This window comes from Vipera berus (genome assembly GCF_964194415.1).
Source record: "Vipera berus genome assembly, chromosome: 2".
Lineage (NCBI taxonomy): Eukaryota > Metazoa > Chordata > Lepidosauria > Squamata > Viperidae > Vipera > Vipera berus.
This window is the reverse complement of record NC_138203.1, coordinates 140,821,783-140,827,782: the sequence shown is the minus strand read 5'-3', so window position 1 is coordinate 140,827,782 and position 6,000 is coordinate 140,821,783.

Sequence of the window (6,000 nt, the reverse complement as noted above, 5' to 3'; positions counted from 1 at the left end):
TGGAAAGAGAGTCAGGCGAGAGGGCAGCGGTTTGTTTGGAGGAGGGGAGCCCAACAAAGGCACAGCAGGTGGAAAAATGTCCGAACGGCCCTGCCGTGAAAGAGTGGGGTGGAAAGAGAGGCAGGCGAGACGGCAGCGGTGTGTTTGGAAGAGGGGAGCCCGAGGAAGGTGCAGCAGATGGAAAATTGTCCCACTCACCTTTCCAGCAGTCCTCCAGTGTCTTCCTCCACTGCTGCCATGTGGAGTCCGAAGAAGGAAGGAGGTTTGTGGGCAGCCCCACAAACCAAAGAAGTTCAACCAATCAATTCAAACTCCGCGAATTTTTTTTCCCATGAGAAGTTTGAATTCATTGTTTGAACTTTTTTAGTCCCACTTTTTTTGGGGGGGACTGCACATGCCGGAGGACTGGGAGCCTCAGGAGACGGCTGAAAGAGCCGCATGTGGCTCCAGAGCTGCGGGTTGCCGACCTGTGTTCTATTGCATGTTTAGGTATTGCCCAAATTGGTATCTTATAATTTAACTTATGTCTATACTTTTTCCAAACTCGCAAGAGAGCATACCTTAAAATATGTATCTTAAACACATTATCCACATTCTTATAATACAATAAATATGCATGCCAACTAAATAACAAATCATGACCCTCAAGATTTAATAATCTCCCTTGTGTTAAATTAAACCAGTCACTTATCGATGACAAAGCAACAGCCTCATAATATAATTTAAAATTAGGCATTTTAAGACCACCTCTTTCACGCGTATCTTGCATTATCTTAAATTTAACTCGTGGCTTTTTCCCTGTCCAAACAAATTTATTAATTCCTTTTTGCCATTCCTCCAGATTTAAATCCTTTTTAAGTATAGGTATCATTTGAAACAAAAACAAAAATTTTGGCAAAACATTCATCTTCACTGCTGCAATTCTTCCCAATAAAGACAATTGTAATTTTTTCCAGCTATCTAATTCTTTTTGTATTTTCCCCCATAACATTTCATAATTATTTTTATATAACTTCACATTTGAGGCTGACAGATATATCTCCAAATATTTAATCTTTTTAACTATTTCAAATCCCGTTAGCTCTTCTAAAGCAGCCTTTTGTGGTACAGTCATATTCTTAGACAATATTTTAGTTTTTTGTGTGTTTATCTTAAATCCAGAAACTTTCCCATATAACATTATTATCTCCATCAATTCTACAACTGAGTAATCCGGCTGAGTTACTGTAATAACCAGGTCATCCGCAAATGCCCTCAATCTGTAATCCTGATCTCTTATTTGAATTCCCCTAATTTTATTTAAATCTCATATTTTAATCAGTAATATTTCCAATGTTAAAACAAACAATAAAGGTGACAGCGGACACCCCTGTCTTGTACCCTTTTCAATATTGCATGATTCTGTCAAACTGTTATTTACTATTATACGAGCTGTTTGCTTCTGATATATTGCCCTAATAGGTTGTAAAAATTTTTCCCCAAATTCCATTTTCTCTAATACTTTCATCAAAAATTGCCAGTCCAATTGATCAAAAGCTTTTTCCGCATCCAAAAAGATCAGCGCTGCGGGGATCTGATTATTTCTTTCCAAGAATTCCAATAGATCTACAATATGTCTCACATTATTCTTCATTTGTCTACCTCTTATAAATCCAGTTTGATCACTATGAATCACTTGTTGCATTACCTTCATTAATTTATTGGCTAAATTTTTTGCAAATAACTTATGGTCAGTATTTAAAAGCGATATTGGTCTGTAGTTTTTGGCTTGGGTAGCATCCTGATCTTCCTTCGGGATCAACGAAATAAAGGCAGTTTTCCACGATGGTGGCACTCCTCCTCCCAATTGAATTGTCTTAAACAATTCTCTTAAGGGTTCCACCATTTCTAACTGTAAATTTTTATAACAAATGGCAGTCAAACCGTCAGTTCCCGGTACTTTACCCACTTTTAATTGTTTAATTGCCAGAAAAATTTCTTCATCAGTTATCAACTGGTTCATCCCTTCCTTTTGTTCTTGCGTAAGAACAGGAATATTAGCATTCATCAAGTATCCATCTATATCTGCATCTCTAATCTTATCTCTAGAATACAACTTAGAATAAAAATTGACAAAAGTCTTTTTAATAAGATTCTGCTGATACACTAGTTTACCCTTATGTTCTATTCTATCTATATTGCAAGCTCTTTGCTTCTTCCTTAACAAGTAAGCTAACCATCTACCCGGTTTATTAGCATTACAAAAAGTGTTATGTCTAGCATACCGTAGGTTAGTTGCCACTTGATCTGCCATTAACATATCAAACTGACCCCTTAGTAAAGTAATTACCTCTTTGATCTTCCCATCAGATGGATTCAGAATTAAAGCCTTTTCTTTTTCCTTAATTTCATCCTCTAATTCTTTCCTCTTAAATTCCAATTTACGTCTATGTTTATTGTTCAAATATATTAATACACCTCTCATATAGGCTTTACTTGCATCCCAGACCATCTCAATAGAAGTACCTTTATGCATATTAATTTTAAAAAATTCTTTCATCTGATTTTTACACTCTTCCACATTTTCCTGATATCTAAACAAATTTTCATTTAAATGCCAAGACCGTCTGTCTCCATTATCTTTTTCTATCTCCAACCATACTGGACTATGATCAGATATAGTTCTTGGACAAATCTTGATCTTCTTAATACTAGAAAAAAAATCATTAGTAATTAATACAAAGTCGATCCTGGAGAAAGATTGATGTCTGTCAGAGAAAAAAGTAAAGTCTTTTTCTAGCAAGTTCCTTTCTCTCCAAACATCTTTCAATTCCAAGTCATCCTTCATCTCGAAAAAAGATTTAGGCAGTTTAGCATGACTTGACATGCTTTTAAAAAGACCTCCCTTGTCCATTTGTACATCCAAGACGCCATTCCAATCTCCCATAAAAATACAAGATTTATAATCCCACTGAATAATCTTGCTGTGTAATAAATTGTAAAAATCTCCTTGCTGTTGATTAGGAGCATATAATCCAACCAAAAGCGTTTTCTTGCCTTCTATTAATAATTCAATTATAACATATCTTCCTTGTTTGTCTGCTTCAATTAAACTCGCTGTTAAAGTATTCTTGACATAAATAACAACTCCATTTTTCTTATCAGGCGCAGAAGCGATAAACTGTGTGCCCAACCTAAAGTTTGCCAAATACTTTTGATCAACCGCTCGAATATATGTTTCCTGTAAGCAAATAACGTCATTTTTAAATTGCTTTAGATATTGAAATACTTTCTTTCTCTTATGTGGTGAATTTAGACCATTAACATTCCAGGTTAGAAGCTTTGTCACCATCTTTTGTGACCTGAAGCTTTTGGAGCGCCTCTTCCAACATCACCTGCACTCTCTTTGGCTTCGCTCCTCCCACTGCTTCACTGTAAGTAAGTTTTTGAGATGCAATCATAGCTCTCTGCTGTTCTTGCTCTTGTCTCATTTGTCTAGCTGCAGCGCGTGTCATTCTTTGGTCTCTGACCTCCTCCATTGGTACTGAAATCTGATCCACTCCTGTAGCTTTCTGGAATTCTCCATCTTTCAACTGCGTAACTCCTTCAGCGTCTTGTATACTCTCACTTTGTGGTTGACGCTCTCCTTCGCCATTCTTCCTTTTAGATTCCAGAAGTGGTATGGGGCCTGCCTTCAAAATATTGGCATAAAAATCACATGCCTGTAAAACTGTGAGAAGATGGTATCTCGTGCCTGTGTGCATCACCACCATACCTACTGGGATCTCCCATCTGAACTGGATATCCCGTCTTCTTAATTCTTCTGCCAGAAAAGCAAATTCTTTCCTTCTCCTTAAAATTCTTGGGAGGGATCTCTTTTAAAATTAAAACTTCTTGCTCTGCAACTGTAAATTTCTTATTATAAAAGGCTTGAATAACCTCATTTATAATTGCTCTCTTTGTAAAATAAACCACCACATCTCTAGGTAGCTTCCTTTGTCTTGCAATCCAGGAATTAACACGTAATATTTTATCTATATCCACCATAATATCTTCTGCTGAGCGCCCCAGAACCTGTTCAAGAGCTTCTGAAACTACTTTTTTCAAATTTTCCTTAGGGTCTTCCTTCAACCCTCTAATTCTCATAGCAAACTCCATCTCTCTATGCTGGACCAATAATAAATTGTCATCAATCTTTTTCATCACTGTTTCAGCATCCGTCATTTTGGCATCTAATCTCATATTATTTTGGCTAAGTTCTTCCACTTTCTCATCCAGACGTTCAATACAAACAGCCATGCCTTGAAATGCAAGTAAGATGTCTGCCCTTATTTCTGTATTCTTCTCCTCAATAAGCTCAGCTAATTGCTGAGATTGCTTTTTCAAAGCCTCTTGCAAAACATCCTGCAGATCTTTTATTGTCAAGGCTGGTGCGGGTGCGGGTGCCGGAGGGGGGGGGCATTAAAGCCTGTAATGAAGATTGCTGAACTGGCGAAGCCCCCACGCTTCTAGGAACTTTAGTTGACCTGGCAGCCATTTTCACCCACTTAATTCTATTGCGCACTTTCACTTTTAAAAGTCTCCACAAAGTTTATTGAGTTAAAGTTCAAATACTTGCTCTGACAGCATTCTCCTGCACTGCTCTGCCTGCATCCAAGTAATCCTCGATACATCTATTAAAAGAACAATTTAGTATGCTAATGGCTGACCAAGTAGCAACTAATTTGCGTTATGCTAGGCATAATACTTTTTGTAATGCTAATAAGCCTGGTAGGTGGTTGGCTTACCAATTAAGGAAGAAACAGAAATTACGTACTATAGATAAAATAGAATATAAAGGAAAAGAAGTCTATCAACAAAAGTTGATTAAGAGGAGTTTTTTAGATTTTTATTCGAAATTATATTCTAGAGAAAACATACAAGCTTTAGATATAGATAAATTTTACAGGAAGCACATTTTCTGAGACTTTCAAAAGAACAACAACTTGAGATGAATTGCTTAATAACATCAGAGGAAATATCGTTAGCTATTAAACAGTTGAAAGTGGGCAAGGCCCCGGGAACAGATAGATTAACAGCAATTTATTATAAAATGTTGTTGGTTGAAATGATTGAACCTTTAAAGATGTTGTTTAATGAAATTCAGACTGGAGGAGCAGTTCCTCCATCTTGGAGGACAGCCTTTGTATCATTGATTCCAAAGGAGGATCAAGACCTTACTTAACCTAAAAATTATAGACCTATATCGCTTTTGAATACAGATTATAAGATCTTTGCTAAAGTATTGGCTAATAGATTAATGCAAGTTTTAAAACAAATGATTCATAGTGATCAATTGGGATTTATATCTGGAAGGTATATGAAATATAATGTACGACAAATTGTAAATTTGCTTGAATATTTGGATAAGAACAACCAAGTCCCTGCAGCATTGATATTTTTAGATGCAGAAAAAGCTTTTGATCAATTGAATTGGCAATTCTTATTGAGAGTTGTTGAGGAAATGAATTTTGGAGAAGGATTCTTACATTCTATTAAAGCTATATATCAACAACAAACTGCACAAATTATAATTAATGGGGGGTTAACAGAGACATTTAAAATTGAAAAAGGTACAAGACAGGGATGCCCCCTATCACCATTGTTGTTTGTTTTAACGTTAGAGATTTTGTTAATTAAAATTCAAGAGTCCTCTATGATAAACGGAATTAAAATAAAACAGAATGATTATAGATTGAGAGCTTTTGCTGATGACTTGGTTGTGACATTATCTCAACCAATACAATCGGTTATAGATTTGATGGAATTTATAATTCATTATGGTAAGGTTTCTGGGTTTAAGGTAAATAGTAATAAGACTAAGATATTGTCTAAGAATATGTCTATGAGTGAAAGGGAAATGTTAATTAAACTAACAGGTTTTGAAATAGTAAAAAAGGTTAAGAATTTGGGAGTGTATATTGCAGCTTCAAATGCAAAATTATATAAGAATCACTATGAAACATTATGGTTGAAGATACA